The sequence below is a fragment of the Cavia porcellus genome, unplaced genomic scaffold (genome assembly GCF_034190915.1).
Source record: "Cavia porcellus strain 051 isolate PalLab524CR breed Dunkin Hartley unplaced genomic scaffold, mCavPor4.1 scaffold_28, whole genome shotgun sequence".
NCBI classification, from domain to species: Eukaryota; Metazoa; Chordata; class Mammalia; order Rodentia; family Caviidae; genus Cavia; species Cavia porcellus.
Window position 1 is genome coordinate 37,659,640 of NW_026947511.1, and position 21,353 is coordinate 37,680,992.

The window sequence follows — 21,353 nt, forward strand, 5'->3', positions numbered from 1 at the left end:
GAGGGCTTACAGAACAGGAGTCAAAAATGATAGGTGAAGGGCCCAGGGATTAAGCTCAGGGGCATAAACACCGGTAAGTGCAAGGTTGTGAGTTCAATCCCCTGTACCAAAAAAATAAAAACAAAACAAAACAAAACCCCAAACTATAGGAGGAAATTGCAATCATTCAGTGGCAATGAGAGAGTGGGAGATGGAGATGGAGGAGGCAGACAGGAAATGAATTACGGAGTCCTTTGATGTCTCCATGGCCCATAGGATGGAGAGAGGTTTAGGAGTAAAGGAGAAAAGAAGTCAATTCTATGTGTGCCATGAACTAAAATAGGAAAACCATAGGGTCTGAGGTCTGGAGGACCTGGGCACCCACTCACTTTCAGTGAATCATCTACATTTTGGACCATGGTGAGGTTGGATGTTGCTCCCTGTAACTGGCAGAGTATTGAGAGCTGAAATGAGCCTGGAACAGCACCTGGTCCTCCAGCCATAGCACTTGGTGAGCTGCAGTGATGGTGGTGGTTTGGGGTCTGAGTGGGCTGAGTGGCAGGTCCCTGTCAATCATTGCCCTGGACATGGCATCTCCCAAATCAGACAAAAGGTGGCTCACACTCTGTTCCGGTCTGGACTTTACAAGAGCTGGGCCCCTGCTCCCCACCTTCTTGCTCCTGTTTGCTGCTCCAGTTCTGGGAGCTGGGACTGTCACCTTGATAGAGCTCCAGGGCTACCTGGACTCAGTGACAAGCGAGATGTCCTGGGCTGTGGCCAGGTGGAGATGAGAGGAAGATCAGTAGGGGCAGAGGAGACCTGGTGCCTGCAGAGTGTTGAGATGCTAAGTAGGAGGCTTGTCTCAATCCACAGACCTTGCTGAGGGTGACAGATGAACTTTTTCAGCAGTTATTTCTTCCCCGCTAAGACTTAGAGCAGCAAGATCTTTGTTCCTATTTCAAATCTCTCTCTGAAAAGTTTCAAGAAAACCCCCTCTCCTTCGTGCTAGAGGATGAAAGAAAAGTGGCGCCATGTTCCCTATCAATTGGCTGGGTCATTGCTATCCTTCTCTTCTGTAGAGAAAATTTTCCAGCTCTGACTGAGACCTCTTGGTGGAAGAAATCATGAATTGTCACGGTCCTTCAACAATGAGAGGGTTATAGAGTCAGATTTGGGGAACTACACAGACTCCATTTACAGGTTGTGCTCAAGGTCAGCATGGGTTGAAACATTTCTGGAATCTGTGGACTGCCTGGTTAATCAGATAAAATCTTCAGAGGTAGAATCACAAAGGAAGTTTCTCAGGGGATTTCAAAGCCTCACTGTAAACAGCAGAGGAGGCTGTAGCTGCCCTGAACTTCCCCTTGACCCTCTCTGAATGTTGTCTTTGGGATAAACACCAGCCTCTCCTCCGACTTATCTCAAAGGACAGAGAAGGACTTCCTTGCCTGAAGAAGAAAAACGAAAGCGGTATAAGCTTTTTTTGTAGCATTTAGGATCTGGATTTCATCATATAATAAATTGAACAATTTTCTTTTATTTTGCCTGAAAAGTCAAACCAATCCAGGTCACGATTCTTAATTATGAACTAGGTTCAAACTGAAACCCAGCTGGCCATTACCGGCATCTATGACACATTATGTCCTTGTGTGTATACTGTCACGTTTACTCATGTTCATCTGCACAGCAAATGAGTGGAAGAGGAGTCACCAGTCATGCTCTGGAACTGAAGACTATCCTACTCTGACTGTACAGTTTGGTAGACCATGGGTAAGTCCTCTACTCAGGCCAGCGTCCAGTCTGCCCACTCTCTGAATCTTGTTCCAAGCCTGCATCCCGCAAGCCCCTTCCTGACCTAAGTCTCCTCCCTGTTTTCCTTTTCTCTGGTCCTGGGTGCTCAGATATCCAGCTAAAAGTGATTTGCAGTTGTCTTTTGATAGTTTGCCTTTTTAATGTGTATGTGTGTATGTGTGTGTGTGTGTGCGCATGCGTGCGTGCGTGCGTGTGTGTGTGTGTGTGTGTGTGTGTGTGTGTGTGTGTGTGTGTGTGTAGGGGAGAAATGGCCATGTGGGTATATCCTAGTGACCTAAGCAGCCACCAGCAGAATCACTCAATAGTGCTCATTCCTATCATTTCACCCCAGTTTTTCAGGAGGAGCCAAAAGAGATCAAGACCTCGTTACATGGCCTCAGAGCCAGTCACCTCTGTGTCACCATTCCCCAAGCCTTTTCCAGCACCAGTGGCTCTTCACCTGGTGCATGTCAGAGTCATCCTAGGAGACCAGCCAGTGTCTGGACCCTCATACCCAGACAGTGTGGTTATGATTATCACTGCCATTATTATTATTTTTATAATATGGTGCTGGAGATCAAATCAAGCCAAGGACCTTGTATGGGTTAGACAATCATTCTACCCCTGAATCCAAGCCCATGATGTCATTGTTTTTATGAGCATTGCACTTAGATTATTGTCTCTTTATTCCCTTTGCTGTGAATAATACTAAAAGATCAAACACTCTCATTTGATCTCCCATCGGTCTCAGTTATGGAACTTGGACCCTCAAACTTTGCTATGGTTTGCACTTAAACTTACATCTCTCAACTGTTGTAGATTGAGCTCGGGCCTATGTATTTATATAACAAAAGTGCGGATGCAGCTACTGAGAAGTGCCAGTCTCACAGAAGTGGCGTCATATCCTGCCTTTCTTGCATGAAAAAAAGACTCGGCAATGAAAGTGTTTTGGTAACTTTGCCCCCTAAGTTTAATTTATTTCGTCCTGCTTTCTTTCTGAACTTCCGGCTGCAAGTTACACGGTATCCGGGAACTTGCTTCTTCATCTAACTTCACCTCACGGACTCTCCTCTTTTTCTGAGGCAGCACAAACTCAGGCTAATGTTGTACAATTTGTTTTCTCTGATCAGTGCGTTCGTCTTCTCTTTTAGCTTCCATTTCACTCTAAGGATTTGGCTAATTGTATCCCCTTTCTCTTTTGCTTCACAAAGTCTTGCTCATTAATACAACTTCCACAGCTACTAATAATCTTCATTGGAATTCATCTTGGCTTCAGTACCTTTCTGTGTATTTGAAAAGAACTTTTTCCAATGATAAAATGTAGGAATGGGGAAAGGCAATACCCAGGCCCTAGGGAGGCTCATGGTGTTGGATCTCAAACCTGCAGTACTTGTTCAGGTTGGGGATTTAGCAGGAATTCTCTGAGCCTGCAGAACTGCATCCTGCTGACCCTCATGGAGAGAAGTGAGGTTTGTAATAGAGAGACAGCAGGAGAATGGGAGTGGGAAGGTGCCTTGCTCTCTAAGGATAGCGAAATTCGTAGAATACCAGGTATCCAGAGCTGGGAGGGAAGGCCAGTTCCTGACCTGAATTTTAGGCCCTGCCTCAGACTTTATGGCTGAATTATCATAGCCAGTGACCATTTGGTCATGGCCAGTTACCATTTGGTTGAAGATTACAAGCACAGCTGAATTTTGGAGATGTCTTTGGAAACATATTTTTGATGCTAATCTTTTTTTTAATGTTTTTGAAACAGGATCTCACAATGGAGTTCAGGCAGGCCTTGAACTCACTTTGTAGGTTGACCTTGAGTTCTCAGTAATCCTCCTACCTCAGCCTCCTAAGTGCAGGGGTTATAGGTATGCACCACCATACTCGGACAAAATTGAGTTTTTGTAATAAGCATATTTTCCTTGCTGTGAAAAGGTATAGTAAGAAAGGATTTGGCAATTTTGAGAGGATGTGTCATCATCTCACAAGTTAGAATGGTTTAGAAATTTGGCTGCAGGGCTGGGAATGTGATTCAGAAGTAGAGCACTTGCCTGGCATGCAAGAGGCCATGGGTTCGATCCCCAGCACTGCTGAAAAACAACAGGAAAAAGAACAAAGAAAGAAAATTAGACTATAGGCTAATGATCGGTTTTAGGGTTACCTACATGTAAATAATGACAGTTGCCCCTGGTAATCTAAGGAAGCATGAATGTCTGCCCTCAGCCATAAGGGCTGCCGACTTCACCCTGAAAGACTTCAGGAGAAAGAGGGAAAGGCACCCCAGTGCTATCGTACTCGTGAACAAAGGATGAGTTCTATCTTTAGCTCACGTAAGTGGCAGCTGCGAGGCTCATTTATTTGGCTTTTTCTGGTGTTTGTACAAACGGAAACACCCTCCAGGGATTTCAAACAGCAGATGTATTAAATATCAACACTGAAAACTTGTTGAACCAGGAAACAATGAGCATTAAATGGACAAAAAGTACAGAATAAACAGGATTAGGGGAATGAGCAAACCTTGGTCTGGAAAATGAGCCTCCATCAAGGTCATGGGTAGATTCAGGGACTCACATAGGGAGGACAGAAGACCCCACTCATTGCTTCCCCATGAAGTTGGGCAATGGAAACACTCCCTGCCTGGGCCTCTTGGACCCCTCTGGGGTGATTTTAGGACTCCCAGCAGCAGCGCACATGGGCTTGTGCTTTTAGGAAGGCTGTGGGTAGAGAGACCAAGGCTCTCTGTGCTGTGAAGTGCTCAGGACCCTACTGCCACAGAGCGCATCTTGGAGGACCCAAGATCCAGGAGATCTCTGTGCTAAGTGCACACACGGTGGAATTGTACATGGCAGCCCTGGAGAGCTTAATTACCCCCTCTAGGTGTGGCAGTTAGGTCTTAGAATTCTGGGCCATCCTGTTGTAAGTCACAAACTCAACAGGAATAGACATCACTTGGAAGACAAACCATTCCCAAAGAAGGCCTTGCTTGTGCATAGATGTTTGGGCTCCTACTGCATGTGGAGCATTTGGCTGGGTATGGTGTATGGCTCCCTAGAGCCTTGACATTTTCATGTGGTTTGGGGGTAAGGAGGGTAGTCTTGTGGGGCTGAACACTGGGGACCTATGAATGCCAGGGGGTCACAAGGAGAAAGGACTGGTCACTGTTTTCCAGTGTAGTCAGAGAAGGTTGCCCTGAGCATATGAGTATCAAGAAGAATGGAAGAATGGATAGAAAGAGAAGACAGAGGCCTGGAGAGAGCTGTTCCTTGGTGACCTCAGTGTGTCAGAGTGGGAAGTCACCAACCTGGGTTTCCACACCCTGGGTTTGCTCTCTGTGGGTGGTGTCCATAGAGGGAAGGATGTGAGATGTGTCAATGTGTCCTCCACCTACATAGTGTACACACAGTTTGGTGACAGGTTCCTGACCTACTGCTGCCACACACAAAGCACTTCTAAATGTTAGGGATTGCAGCTGGTAGGATGAGTTTACAGTTAACATTTACTGCTGTGCAATTCCATCCAAGATAGCAGCTTTAGGTAACAAACACTCGGTTATCTCCTGTGGGTTCTGAGAGTCAGGAGCTCTGAATCCATGGCTGGGCAGAGGTGGCTCTGGCTGTCCTGAAGTTGTAAACAAGACACTGGCCAGTCTGTGTCACTGAAGTCTGTTCGGGCTGAAGAATCTCTTTCTAAATTAGGAGCATGACCTCTAAAAGATCGTGTCGCCATGACATGGCAGCTTTCTGTGCTCTTGATGGGAGCAAAGGAAGAGCAGACAGAAAGCTGCGTCTCCACACGCCTGTTCCTTCTGCTATATTGTGTTGGTCACTTATTGCTTGCAATCCAATGAAGAAGGAAATTACACAATAGAGTAGATCCTAGCAGGTGTGGACCACGGGGGACCATCTCAAAGCCTGGGTATATTTGAGTTCATAGTTCAGATAGATAAGAACGTCTGTTTATTTTCTGGTTTCTGGAGACAAGGTCTGCTACGTAACCCAGGCTGACCTTGGATTTCTGACAATTCTCCTGCCTCAAACTCATGAGTGCTGGGATTATCAGCATGTACCACTATGCCCACCTCTAAAACAACCTTTTAAAATACATCACAGTGTTGACAAGAAAGCAAGGAATAAAATGAACAAATGAGGAAGCAAGAAGTCAACATAGAAGTGAGAGTTTCAGTGGAAGTTTTCCTGGGGCACCTCTGTTTATCCTCTTGTGCCCCAGAGAACTAGGTTTAATGCCTACCAACCAAAGCAACCTTGCCTGGTCCAAACTCGGCTCTGGATGGAGGAGGAAGAATTTGAGAATTTACATCCATGGGCTGGCTTTCCACAACTGGCAGGCAAATTATTACGGTTTGTGTCTAGATGTTCCCTCCAAACCTCATGCAATCATGGGTAGGACAGGCTTTTTACTGAATCTAGAGTTTGGACTGGTTCATTGTCTAGTGCTAAAATGCAGAGTGTGATTGCTACACCTGCCCTAGGGTGGGTATCTTGCATACAATATATGCTCCGCATCAGCTCTTACTGCTTTTGCCATCTTCTGCTGCCATGAACAGTTGCTTCTCTGCCACATGGCACGCTGACTTGGAGACAGCTGATTGAGGACTGAAACTTCCACAAACTGTAAGCTAAATAAACCTTTCCTTCCTTAATTTTGGGCATTAGTAATGAGAGAAAAGTAACTAATACACAAATGAACACTTTGAAAACATGGGACTGAAGGTGTGCTTAAAAGTGACCAAGAGCTGGGTTTCTCTCCATTTGGACCCACATTCCCTCCTTGTGAAGGAGCCCCTGCTAACTCAAGCCTCAAAGACTCTTGGGTAAGCAATCCCATTGAAGTGAAGCTCACTGTTACAAGAAGACTCATACTTGAGGAAACGGCATCCCAGAAAAACCAGAAGAGTGAGGGATAGTGCACTACACAGGCTGATGCAGTTTTCAGACATTCACTAACTGACTGGAAATCAGTGTTAGCCTTTTTAATATACTTAACATGAGAAAGACATTATCCAATGGAAAAGTAAAAAACTAAAACACTTGAAAACCAGAAGGCCTATTTGAAAGCCACATAGAATCTCAGCAAGTGAAAATTAAAATTGCTAAAAGTGAAAGTGTATGCTGGGAATGACGGCATATGCCTATAATCCCAGAATTTGGGAGGATGAGGCAGGAGGATGGTCATGAGTTCGAGGCCAGCCAGCGCTACATCATGATTTCAAGGATACTGTGAACTATGTAGTGAGACTCTGTCTCAAAAACAAAACAAAATGATAGCAACAACAAATCACAAACCAAAGCAGAACAAGAAAAAGCTCAATAAAAATTTTAAAATATATATTTAAAAAGATCATGTAAATACCCACACAATATCTTTCATTTTGCATCTGGGCTCAAAAAGCCTAAACTATTATCTGGCCTGTTCATGGAAAACCTTTGCCAGTCTCTGCTCCAGGGAACTTGTTCAACCTGGGGTTGGGTCCAGGGAACCCCAAAGTGGTTCAATCTCTGCAGAGCAGGGATCCCTGCTGGACACAGTCTTGGGCCTGGCAAGAGAAAGGAGGCTATTTTTAATCCACAGTGCAATCAGATGAACAAAAGGATGATTCCAGAGGAGGCCTTGTCTTCTATTACAAGGTAGGGATAATAAATCATCACAGCGCCTTGAGAATTTATTACCTGCTTTAGGGAGCCCTGGAGCCTAAAGCTATTGGCCCCTGCTTGTAATTGTTATGCAGCTGCGGATGGCACAGTACAAAAGAGCAAGACAAGAAGGGCAGGAGAAAAGGGGATCTCTGGTTCTGAGTTACATATCTTAGGGCCAAGTGACACTTAGCGTCCACTGTTAATGCAAGATTGGGCTCCCAAAATGAGTTTCTGAGGAGAGTGTTACCAGGTTCCCTCTGGTAGTCTGGGGTGGGGGGAGGGTTGGGTGGAAACAGAAACCTCAGTGATCACCCCGGGTGGGAGGAGCTGTAGGAAGACAACGGGGTCGTTTAGGGAAGGAAGGCAAAAGACTAGGGAGCATGAGCTTCTTCCTCTTCTTCTGGGGAGTGGGGGCGGGGGAGCGCACCTTGTCTGCTCTGGCTTTCTGGATGGGGTGTGCCCACCTCCGTTCTCTCTTCTAAGCAGGATTGAGTTGTGAAATAGTAGTTGGGCTGTGAGAAACCAGGTTCTTTTTTTAAAAATTAATTTCATTGGCACATTTTTGATAGACTTAGAATCACATTCGTCTTAGGGAATGTGCACCTGTACATGATATATCTTGGTTTTTCTTATTTTCCCATTCTCTTCCTCTCCCTTCTTCTCTTTCTTCTTTAGGAAAGTTTTGTTTCCATGTTTTTCTTCTATTCTTTTTCCCCTCCCCCTCTCCCCCATCTCCCTCATCTCCCTGCCCATTTGAACATTTTTTTTTTTCTTTTTTCCGGTACCGGGGATCGAACTCAGGACTGCCTACTTGCAAGGCAGGTACTTATGCCACTGAGCTAAATCTCCAGCCCCATTTGAACATTTTCTTACAGATTCCTAATACGATCCATTTTGTGCTTTCAGTTGCTCACACAAGAGAAACAATGCAATATATATTTTTTTAATTTTTATTTTTTACAATGCAATATTTAAACATGTGTGTTTGATTTATTTCACTTAAAATTATAGTCTCAAGGTGTGTCCATTTACCTAAAAATGTTTCAAGTTTATCCTTCTTTATGGCAGAATAGTACTCCATTGTTTATAAAACCACATTTTTTAGCCATTGATCTGCTGATGGACATCTGGGCTGTTTCCAAGATTTAGCTATTATAAGCTGTGGTGTTATAAATATAAGTGTGCAGTATCATTGTAGCATAATGCTTTTAATTCTTTCAGGAAAATACCAAGAAAGGGATTAACTGGGTCAAATCAGACTTCTTGCCCTAGTTTTCTGAGAAAGCTCCACACTGATTTCCACAATGGCTGCACCAGTATGCATTCCCACCAACAGTAGAGAAGGGGTCCTTTTTCCCCACAGCCCCTCCCATACTTGTCATTGGTTGATTTCTTGATAATAGCCATTCTTTCTGGGGTTAGATGGAATCTCGGTGTTGTTTTAATTTGCATTTCTTGAATGATCAGTGATGCTGAACATTTTTCATATGTTCATTTTCTTTTTGTACTTCTTCATCTGAGAAGTATCTATTCATTTCAGATGCCCATTTTTGGATTGGATCTTTAAATTTAAGAAATGTCTAATTTTTTTGAGTTCATTATATATTTTAGATATTAGTCCTTTGTCTGAGGAATAGCTGGTAAATTTTTTCCCCATTCTATGAGTTGTCTCTTCACTGTTTTTGGTGATTTTTTCTTGCTGTGCAAAAGCTTTTTAATATGATGAGATCCCAGCTATTTATTCTTTGTAGTATTTCTTGTGTGATCAGCGTTTTGTTCACAGTCATTGCCTAAACCAATGTCTTTGAGAGATTTACCTATTTTTATCCTCCAGTAGATTCAGTGTTTTTGTTTTAATATTTAGGTCTTTTAATCCATTTCAATGTTAGTTTAGTGCATGGTGAAAGATATGGATTTAATCTTTGGCATGTGGGAAACCAGTTTTCCCAGCAGCATTTACTAAAGAGGCTATCTATCTTCCAGTGAAGGTGTTTGGCTCTTTTGGCAAAGATAAGGTAGCTGAGTGTGTTTGGAGTTGTTTCTGCCTCTTTTATTCTGTTCTACTGATTTTCAGATCTGTTTAATTTACTATTATTATGCTGTTTTTATCATGGAAGATTTGTAGTATCATTTCGAGTTGGGGATTGTGATGCTTCCTGCCTTGCCTTTGTTGCCCAGAATAGCTTTTGCTATTTTAGGTCTCTCTTGGTTCCAAATGAATTATAGGATTGTTTTCTCTAGTTCTGAGAGGTATGTTACTGGTATTTTAATTGGGATTGTATTAAATTTGGATAAGAGTTTTTTGAAAGTGTGGACATTTTTCACTCTATTAGTTCTGCCTACCTAAGAGCAAGGGAAATCTTTCCATTTTCTGATATCCTTTTTGTTCTCTTTTTTCAGAGTACTATAATTTTCAATGTAAAGGTCTTTTACTTCTTTTATTAGATTTACTTCTTTCATTAGATAAGTATTTCATTTTCCTGGGTGCTATTTTGAAAAGTGTTATTTCCTTAATTTCTCTTTCAGTGAGTTTGATATTTGTGTACAAGAATGCTATTGATTTTTAAGTGTTGACTTGGTATCCTGCTATGCTTCTGAATTTGGTTACTAAATCTAGGTGACTTTTGGTAGCATTTTTGGGGTCTTCTACATAGAGTATCATGTAATCTTCAAATAATAATAACCTAATTTCTTCCTTTCCTTTACTCTCCTTCTTTCATTAATTTCTCTTGTCTAATTGCTCTGTCTAATGTTTCCAAAATGATAGTGAGTAAAGGTGGTGACAGTGGACATCCTTGTTTTGTTCCTGAGTTTAGAGTAAAAGCTTCTAGTTTTTGACGGTTTAGAATAATGTTGGCTCTTGGTTTGTCATAGATGGCCTTTATCAGATTGAGATAAAGATCTCATTCCAATTTTCTATAGGGTTGCTATCATGAATGGGTATTGGACTTTATCAAATGCTTTTTCTAAATCTATTGAGATGATCATGTGTGTTTTGCCCTTGGTTCTGTTAATATGGTTTATTATACCTATTGATTTTCATATGTTGAACCACCCTTGAATCTCTGGGATGGATCCTAATTGGTCATAATATATGATCTTCTTGATGATTTGCTGCATTCTGATTGCCAGTGTCTTATTGAGGATTTTTGCATCTATGTTCATTAAAGAGACTGGCCTGTAATTCTCTTTTTTGATTGGGTTCTTCTCTCATCAGAGTAATGCTTGCTTCCAGGAATGAATGTCACTTTCCTATCAGTTGCATTAAAGTATTTGAGAAGTAGTGGCATTGCATGTTCTCTAAATTTCTTATAGAATTTAGCAGTGAATTCATCAGGACCTGAGCTTTTCTTTGTTGGCAAGTTTTTAATTTTCAGTTTCATTGACTGGTATTGGGTTATTTAGAATTTTTATTGATTCAGCTTGGATAATTCATATATATCAAATAATCTGGGTATTTATTCTGTGCTTTCCTTCTTATTTGTGTGCAGGTTCTTAAAATAGGTATTGGTGGTCTTCTGGATTTCTTCAGGATCTGTTGTGTATTCACCTTTTTTGTTCATAATTGCGTGGACCTGAATCTTTTCTTTCCTATTTTTTCATAAGGTTGGCTAAGCACTTGTCTATTTAATCTTTCCAAGAACCAACTCTTGGATTCATTGATTCTTTGTATTGTTTCCTTAGTCTCAACTGCATTAATTTCTGTTCTTTATAATTTCCTCCCTTGAATGTGCTTTGGGTTTAACTTGCTCTTCTTCTTCTAGATGCCCAAGGTTCAACACAAAGTTATTTATGTGAGCTTGCTGTTTTTTTGATGTGGGTATTCAATGTTATAATTTTCCCTTGTAGGACTGCTTTCATAGTGTCCTGTAAGTTCTGGTGGCAGTATCATTAAATTGTGTATATTTTCTAGTTTATTTTTTAATTTCATCTGTGACCTTTTGGTTAGTAAAGTGTTATTTAATTTCTATGTGTTTATGCATTTTTTATTCCTTTTGCCATAATTTTTAATTTTACTACACTAAGATCTGATAATATGTATGGGATAATTTCAGTTCCTTTGCATTTACTTAAGCATACTCTATTAGCTAGTATGTAGTCTATTTCAGAGAATGTCTCATGTGCAGCTGAGAAGAATATTCATTATACTGTGCTGTGGAACACTCTATAGAGTTCATTTGTTCAAAGGTTTGGTTCAGCTGATATTTCTTTGGTGATTTTTTCTTTAGTTGACCTGTTTATTTGTGACAATGGATATTGGGATTGAGGTCTGCTATTACAAGTGTACTAGTACTTTTGGTATTTTTCTTTTTCTCTGTTTGTTTGTGTGTGTGTATGTTCGTGTGTGTGTGTGTGTGTGTGTGTGTGTGTGTGTGTGTGTAAGAATGGGTCTCTATGTAGTTCAGATTGGACTTGAATATGCTATGTAGCTCAGACCGATCTTGAACTCACAGCAATCCTCCCAAGTCCTGAGATTACAGGTGTGTGCTACCTATAATCTAATTTTTCAGGTCCATTAGTGTTTGTTTTATATAGTTGGGTGCCCTGATATTTGGTGCATATATATTTAAGATTGTTATCTCTTCCTTTTATATTGTTTTAGCAAATATGTAGTGACCTTCTGTCTCTTCTGATTAGTCTTAGCTTGAAATGCACTTTGACTGCAAATAGAATAGCTACCCCTGCTTTTTTCCAGGTTCCTTGTTGGGAACCAGGTTATGTAAGATTTAAATTGCTGACCACAGTGCTCTCTAGCTATAGAAAAGAGATCATATTCACAGCCTCTGAAGGCAAGATGAGACTGCAGCTGAGGACATTTGGCTCTCATTCTTATTCCAGGGCAATAACTGCTAACCTGAGAGATAAGACAGTTCTCTCAACTAGCAAGATGGACTGCTTTGAATGTCTTTGTTCTAACTTCTCAAGGCCTGCTCACTTTGTGGGCTTTTGCTTTGTGCTCTCCACTTCCTGCACCTCCCTGAATTGTTAAGCACCCAGTAAGTATGGAGAGTCTTGAGAGGTCTTTGTCTTAGCTTCAACACAGTTCTGACTTTCCTGGAGCCCAAAACCATATATTTTGTCTTTTTAAAAATTTAAACCTTTGCTGTACACTCATTTTAGGAGATTGGTGGCTTGGCCAGCTCCTGATAGTTCATGTCACATGCAGTACTGTTTTCTACCCTTTGATTTTCAGTCTATGAATTTATTTTTGAATTAAATATGTTTTTTTTATATGTAGCATATTGTTGGATCTTGTTTCTTGATCCATTCTGCCAATCCATTTCTTTCAGTTGGTGAACTGAGACCATTTACATTGATAGTCATAAATGGTATGTATTGTTTATCCTTGTCATATTACTTTCCTGTTGTTGGTTCCCTTTCTTCCCCTGTGCTTAATTGCTTGCCTTGCCTACGGACTCATTCTACTAGGAATCATTGAATTGTTGTCTTTTTTTAGAATATCTTTCAGAACTTTTTGGAATGCTGGTTTGGCTGTCAAGAATTTCCTTATTCTTGTGTTATTTAATGTGGAAATATCTTATTTATACATCAGTTTAGAAAGATAGTTTTGTGGAGTAAATCAATCTGGGTTGGAGTTTTTTTTTTTAGCTTGAAAACTTTATACTTTCCTCAATTTAAGGATTTTGGTTGAGAGTTTGCTATGATTCTGATGGGCTTTTGTTTAGAGTTTAGTTGTTTCTTTCCTCTGACGGTTTTTACTATTCTGTATTTGTTTTTTTTTTTAATTTTATTTAAAAGGAAAAAAGGGAAAAACACAAAACAAAACAAAGCGGTGTAAGGGTACAACTAATACAGAACTACAAAAAAAAAAAAAACAGTAAGAAATCACCAGTTAATAGATTACATATTATCATCTTAGAGATAGTTGCTCACATCACAGTATCAAAGCATACAAAGTGGACATTCAAACAGTGAGCCTGCAAACAGTTGTGTTCAATGATCCAACCAAAAACATTAATATGGTCAGCTATTTAACAGCCCTAAACACACTTGCTGTTGTATCCTTTAGAGCTCTTTTTTTCCCTCTCTTTTTTACAACAAAATTTACACATTTTGGGTTTTATTACTCCTTAGTTCTTATTACTTTTTTGGGGGGGGAGAGAATAAAGTCAAATATGGCAAAACAAAGCTGTCAGTCAAAACCAAGGATAGACATAGCACATGATGTAAAACAGAGTACAAAGTTATCAACAATGGTTATCAACAATGTCTCTTGTTTCCTTAAAAAGAATTGTCCATCTCATTAGATATTACAACGTTGAACAAAACAGTAGAGAACAAGACCAATAAAACTTAAGCATTGTAAACATTACAGGACTTCCAAAGGAGACAATAGTCAAACCAGAATGGGCATCTTAGTGAATCTTTTTGCCTTCAAAGTAGTTGCCTATACCCTCAAACTTGATACTATCATACAGAATGGAACAGAGTCTAATCAGTCAAAACAAGATTGTGGGAGTATTACAGGACTTCAAAACAAGTTGATAGGAAATCAAAAAAAGTTACTATTATATATCCTGCTAATTTAAAAAATTTTTCCCCTTAATTAAAACAAACATAAAAATAACTAAATATTTTTTTTAAAGAATAAGGGAGAGATTGAGATAAAATAGGACATAACAATATAACAATACAGGTCAAAGCATGACTGTTTCAGCAACCTAGTGTTTCACCACCAAATAACCCGACTTAATAGTAGTTATCATAGTGTCTGTCTTTTTCCTTGAAATATTTGAATAAAACTTCATATACTATAGCTTCAAATATTTCCATATCAAGAAGCCCAGAATAAAGCCTTTCCAATTAATAAGTGAAAACTTTATAAGGCTTCAAGGCCACATAATGGGGAATCATGATTACCACATATTTTTATATATTTGAATCATTACTTACATTAGGAAAACTATTCGGTATTCACACATGCGAGATTGATTTATTTCACTTATGAGTATGGTCTCAAGCTGCGCCCATTTATTGATAAATATCTCAATGTGATCCTTCTTTATAGCAGAGTAGTACTCCATTGTATAGAAATACCACAACTATTCTGTATTTGTGTTGTATTTCTGGAATCTTGACTATCATATGCTTTGGTGTAGTTTTTTTTTTTTCTGATCATGGCAAGTTGGAATTTTTTATGCCTCACTTATATGTGTGTCAAATTCTTTTTCCATGCTTGGGGAGTTTTCTGCCATTGCTTCTTTTTTTAAAATATCATTTGTGCTATCTTGTGGTTTTTCATTGATTCTTATCATTTTTATATTATTCTTCTTTTCATCATCTAGCAGCTGTTGGGTTGATTTTTCATGGCTCTTTGCTAATTTTAAGAAGTCTTTCATGATGATCACTGACTGCAAACTTGTCTTTTAGATATGATATCTTGTGAATCCAGTTCTTTCCTGTGTTGGGCATTCATAGTTTCTTTCACTTCTTGAAGCTCTTCTATGTTTTTTTTTTTTTAAATCTGTAGATTCACTAATCATGTCCTATATTATGGTCATAATCTCTTTAGTTATTTGTGAAATTACTTCTAACTTGTTTTTCTCTAGAGACTTACTGATTTGCTTTGTTACTTCTCTTGCTAGCATTTTAGAAAGTTCAACTCAGTGGCTTTTTATTTCTTCTACTTCAGTGCCCCTGGATTTGCCTTGGGTGAACTGGAGAAGACATGCTCCCATGTCTTCTCATTTTAATATGTTTTGAATTTTTTTTTCTGCATTGATGCTTGTAAATTGCTTATGATAGGTAGTTTTGCTACTAGTATTGAGAATTCCTTAGGAAATGACTACTTTTCAGAGGCGTCTTCCAAGTGTAGCTAGCTTTTGGCCTTTGAGTCTGTCTCAAGATCCTGCCTCTTTATCAGGGATGAGAAGTTGCTGCTTACTTGACCTAGCATCCAGTTTCTTTGGTGCTGGACTATGATATTATGATCACTGGACAATCTTGGTATTGGTATGTAAGGATGAAAAACTGATCATGCTTATGTCACCTTGGCTAAAGCGGTGCAATCAGTAACAACAGTAGTATCAAATGCAGTCTAGAAAATGAAAAACTATAGTAGACATTATTTGCCATCTTAAGCTGTAGGTAAATGACTTACAGTTATATAAAAAAATCGGAAACAAATCAGAAAATTATATACTCTCAATAGTAAATATCCTCTCAATAGAGCAATTTTACCCTCAAGGGAGATAGTATAAAAGGCTTATGAGGAAAAAGTAGAGAAATAATACAAGAGAAAGAGGTTAGAAGCAAGGCTAAAGGACAAGGGAAGATTGCTCAAGCTTTGGGAAACTGGTAAAGAAGTTAGTAGGGAAAGAAAGAAGGAAAAAGCAAAGACAAGGACTTGGGAGAAAAATGGCAGCTTCCTAGGGGGCTGGGTGCAGAGTCTCTGCGGAGAAATCAGATTAGATGCTAGAATATGACAACACAGAGAGGGCCACGTGAATGGATAATAATTCTTATTAACTAAGGCAGTAACTGAAGGGAAAAATAAAACTAGGAAGAGGAAGGAAAAGCACGGATGGAGAGCTGAAGCCCAATATACTCACTGAGCCCTGCGCACCCAGAGGATTTAAGGTTGTGCTGAGACTGTGGCTACCGATAACGGGAGTCTGCAAATCTCAGACCCTTAATGCGGCACAGTGAGCAGTGGATCCAAGGGGAAAAGCTGTACTGGTTCTTGGCAACTGCTGGAAATTGAGACCTGGGACCCTGCAAAGCAGCCAAAGCCACCTGGCTGCGCCGGAGGAGACTGCGACAAGCTCTAGAGCTCCAAAGCCAGACACCGTGCAGTTTTCTGACTGATCTGCGCTGTGCTGGGAACACAGTGAAGACAAGGGGTGCAGTGTGCAGTGGACCCAAGAGGAAGATCTGCATTGAGTGCCAGAGAGTACTAGGGACTGGGTCCCGCAGCTGCAGTCACTGGCTGGAGGACATCTTGGAATTGGGCAGAGCCCAGTACCACGGTGGCATCAGTGACACAGAGAGGACTGGTGGAGGACATCTTGGAATTGGGCAGAGCCCTGTGCCACAGTGACATCAGTCAGCCACTTCTGATGCAGAGAGAACTGGCAGGGTCTGCTGGGGCTGAACCACACCTCTGGTTGGGACCCAATAAGCAGATACAAAATAGTCTCGACTCTGTGACATCCACAAGGTACAGCCTAACTTGCAGATTGAATGGCACAGAGGCTGCAGGCTAGCCTTCACTGTTCCTGCATCCCTGCCTACCTCAGATAACAGCAAATTGGGGAGGGCAGCAAAAACTCCAGTCAGCATGCTTTGGAAAGACCCTAAGCAATATGGACAGGGCCAGAAACCCCCAGGATACCCCGGTCTGAAAGAAACCAGAAACATGACATGAGATAGAAATAAAAAAATTCTCCAGCTGCTGAACCTGGGAAAATAAGTCCAGGAGAAGTAAGCACAGAAGAGAATCAGTACAGTAACCATCTAATACTAGACACAGCATCAGCCAAAATAAATACCTTCAACATAGATGAATTTAAAACTGTACTTCTGATCCAAGTGAAGCAAGATATAAAGAGGTTAATTAAAGAAATGATAAGCCCCACCCAAGAGAACACAGATGGAAGAATGGAAGAAATCAGGAAAGAAAGAGAAACTTTTGATGAAGAATTTAAACATAACCTAGAATACATGAAACAGCTCCAAAGAGATTACCAGGAAACTAAAAACTCCATTGAAAACCGGCAAAATGCCTTGACAGAAACTAAAGTTAGCCTTTTGAAACTTGAAGGGAAATTTATGATATATGATCATGAAAGAAAAGACCTCTTAAAAATAATGAGGAACCAGAAAGAAACAATTCAAAGGCTAGAAGACAACAAAAGGATACATAACTTAAGAATAAAGCACATGAGTGAGGAAGCAGGAGTAACCAAAAATGAAATACAAAGAATTTCACAGATATATTAAAGGAAAACTTCCCAAGCATAGGAAAAAGAAATGATATTCAGATAAATGTGGCACACAGAACTTCAGCCACCTACAACCAAAACAGATCTACACCCAGACATATAATACTCAAGATTCCAGAAATACACCAAAAGAACAGAATACTAAAAGCATCCAGGGAAAAGAAGCAGATAACCTACAATGGGAAAATTATCAAAATGACAACAGACTTATCAACACAAACTCTCAAATCGAGAAGGGCCTGGGGGGGAATTATCCAAGCCCTGAGAGAAAATAATTTGCAACCAAGACTGATATACCCAGAAAAACTCTCTCAACATTAATGGAGAAATAAGATGTTTCCAAGACAAGGAGGAACTGTGGGAGTTCCACCAACCCAACCCTACAGAGAGTGCTGAAGGACATTCCAGAGAGAGAGAGAGAGGAAAGGGATACCAGGATTACAGCAACAGTAGCAGAGTGGCCTCAATGAATGGCGCAGACAGTGGAATGAGGGAGTAAGGTGGACAAATTATAGCAGTAAACTGGAGTAGCAGACATGAGGCAGAGATGGTAAGCTATAATCTTTAGTATAGATAGCTTTGATACACTATAAAAAAGGCAGAGGTCATTGTTAATAGTGATTTAGGATTTAAAAGTCACAGTAGTCTTATCGCTCTGTTTAGTTTGAATTTATTTTGTTTTGGTCTGTCCATTCATATCAGATTTGAGGGCATAGACATCTGACCCAAAAATAGCAGGTTATACCATGGTAACTATCCTTAATTTCCTATTAACTTAAACTGAAACCCTGTATTACTTACATGGTCTTACTATGACTGACCTTATTTGAATCTGATTTGTTAGATCGTGGTTTTGCCTTGGCTGATTTTATTTGAATTTGGTATGCTTGATAGTATCAGCTCTAAAAGTAGAGGCAACTACTCCAAAGATGACAAGATATAAAAGATATCTGTGCTGGTTTAGATTATTAACAGCTCTCAAGTCCTACAATGTTTTCAAAGTTGTGTTTTTATAAAAATAGCTATGTAATACTATGCTTAACTATATTAAGCCTAATGATGTGAACAAGTCTATTGAAAATATCAAGAGAAAGCATAGTAACTATGGTAGATCACCTAATATTGTGTCTTACATGTCTTTTTCATTGCATGTTTTTCTAGGAAGGATAGATATACATGCAGAAATTCACACATGGGAAGAATTTTTTAAACTATTTACAGGAACAGATTATATAATGCAAGATGTAATGAACAGATATTCTGAAGAAGAAGAGACACTAAGAAACCCAATGCTAATTCTGTAGCATTATGATATAAAATCTACAATACTATTATTCACTGTTCAGAGTGATATTAGTCTAGTCTCTTAAGTTCAATTTCAGCATACATAAAGATAAGGACAGCTACTACAAAGAGAATGAGAGACTCTATGGTAGTCATTATTGTCTTTCCCAATGTCAGATCTTGAAGACCTAAAAAGCCTTCATCATCCTGTAATGATTTGATTAGTTCTATAATATGCAGTACGTATTTAATTGTATGAAGATGGGGACAACTATTTGGAAGAAAACTAGAGACAATTAGATAAACAGTGAAGATCTCCAGTGGACTTGCTTTGAAATCTGTATTTCTTTAAATTGTTTCTTTTTGAACTGTTTTGTTCTGTTTTGATATTTTTAATTTTATCCTCTTTAAGATAAAAACAAGTGTGTAGGACTGATAACTGTATTACAAAGTTTTTGTTAGATTATTAAACAGAACTGTTGGCAGTGTCACTATTTGAATGTCACTTTACATACTTTAATTTTGTAACCTGACCAACTATTTCCAAGATGACAATATGTAACTTATCAACTGGTGATTTCTTCCCCTTTTTTCTCCATGTATTTTTTGTTTCTTTCTCTTTAAATTAAAAAAAAAAACAAAGTCAGCAATGAAGAAAAAAAGCAAAGACAAGAATTAAATATAACCTCCAAATCCCTAAAATCAATGTTCACATCAACAAAGAAAAGAGAAAATAAAGTAAAAAACTGAGAGAGAGACAGAGACAGATTTCTTTGTGATTTCAAGCCTGTCATTTTCTGGGGTCTACAGTTTCATAATAATGTCTAATTCTAGGTATATCATCACTATCTCTGGTAGACAAAAGAGGCAGACAGAGTCTTGATCCATCCTGGATGATCCCATCAAGCCTGCGTAGGAATAGGGCAGGATGCTGATTCTTTCTGTTTTAACTCCACAAGAGTTCAGGTTGATCTTGGCCTCTGATCATGGGTTTGGACCTGAGTTGTTCAGCTTACAACACTCCAGGTATCCTTTCCAGCCTGATCTTGATTCTCTGACCCTGGACATCTTCCATGGTTGTGCTTCATCCAGTTACTGCTTCCCTACGTGGAAGCCAATGCATGGCTGCCTTGAGTTCTGCATTCAGATGGCCCCTCCCTAAGCTGACACCTGGCAAAGCTCCCTCTCCAGGGGATGCAGGGACCAGAGTCACTCACCAGCCATTGTAGTTCAAAGCATCCATTTCTCTGTTCCACTACTGTGTTTCTCTGTGGAGTCCTCTGAAGTCATGTGGAGGAGGCCCACTGAGGTTTAAAGTGGTTTTTCACTGAGGTTGCCTTGGAGGCAACTCTAAAGCTCTATTATGATTAATAAGAAAAGGAAAAAATGAAAATGATATTAATTAAATTTGATAAGGTACTAAGATGATGTGTTTAAGACCAGAGTAAAATTTAAAATGATCTGAACTAACAGAATGGCCTGAGAGAAATAAGGTGACATCCACAGAATGTTTCTTCTTTTCAAAAACTTAAAATAGTTCAAGGAAAATTGGTCCTTATTTACGGAGGAAGATAGGTAGCACATTATAGCAGAAAAAGGGATTTTGGAGTACTGATAGATTTTATTCAAATATGATGCTGATCTATGGCATGGGGTAGGGATATTTTGGGCTCAAACCACAAATAGACATTTTGTTACTCTGTCTAATGACGAGTCTGGAAGAGATTAGCCCTAAAGTATACACAAAACTTTAGTGCTGTAAGAATACAAGTTGGATACCTTTGTAAGTTTTCTCATTGTCTCTATTAGACCCAACATAGCTTCAACAGCTTTAGGCAACAGTATCTCCTAAGACAGCTTCCAATGAAGATTACTGGCAAAAAGATGGACCATTAAATAAATACCATTGACCAAAGTAGCTATCTGGGCAAATTCAATCTACATCTTTCCTTCTGTTAAAATGTACCGCAGATCAATCTAAGATTTAAAAATGAAAGAAGGCTGGTGATGTACTTCAAAGGTTACATGCTAGCCTAGCATAACTGAGATCCTGGGGTTTGATTTCCAGCAATGAAAAAAAAAAAAAAAGGGAAAAATTTGGGGACTGGAAGAGACAATTGTGTTTTAGCATTTAGTATTGTTGGAAACATTAAAATCTGTCTATGGCTTTGAAATGAAAGAATTAAATAACTTGGGTTTTTAAATTTTTTATTTTTATTTTTCAGGCATGGTCTTGCTGTATTATTCAGACTGGCCCCTGATGTAGTCTAGGCTGGCTTTGAACTTGAGACGATCCTCTTGCCTTAGCCTCCTGAGTGCTGGGACTACGGGTATGTGCCACCATGCTCAAAATAACTTTGATTTTAAAGTCGGCTTCTCAAATAAGGAAAGAGGAAAAGGGACAGAGTAGGCATCTCCTTACTGCTCCACGGTTCACTCCTGTGAGTCAAGGCGAAAGCCTGTGGGTTGCTGTGATTGGCGGGGACTGCCTCACCCACTGTCTCCTTCTATACACTTCAATGGGGACTGAGAAGTCTAAGTCAAAGCATAAGCCACATATATTTAAAATCACTATGAAAGGAAGATGGCATTAGAATGGAAATATAGAGGAGTAGAAGGCGGAAAACGTTATTCTTCTCATGAAAGCATACCTCCATTAATGATGCAAAAGCAAGTAAAATAAAAATGC

At 39.6% G+C, this 21,353-nt stretch overlaps 1 long non-coding RNA gene across 2 annotated transcripts in view; it reads left to right on the forward strand.

Moving 5' to 3' along the window:
- The first annotated feature begins 1,384 nt into the window (after positions 1 to 1,384).
- The window catches only part of LOC134473674 (uncharacterized), a 42,752-nt gene continuing 22,783 nt past the window's right edge, over positions 1,385 to 21,353 (forward strand). For both annotated transcript variants that reach the window (XR_010044047.1, XR_010044046.1), the window contains exons 1-2: positions 1,385 to 1,749; positions 20,890 to 20,994. This is a non-coding gene — a long non-coding RNA (uncharacterized LOC134473674). The remainder of the gene's footprint in view (positions 1,750 to 20,889; positions 20,995 to 21,353) is intronic.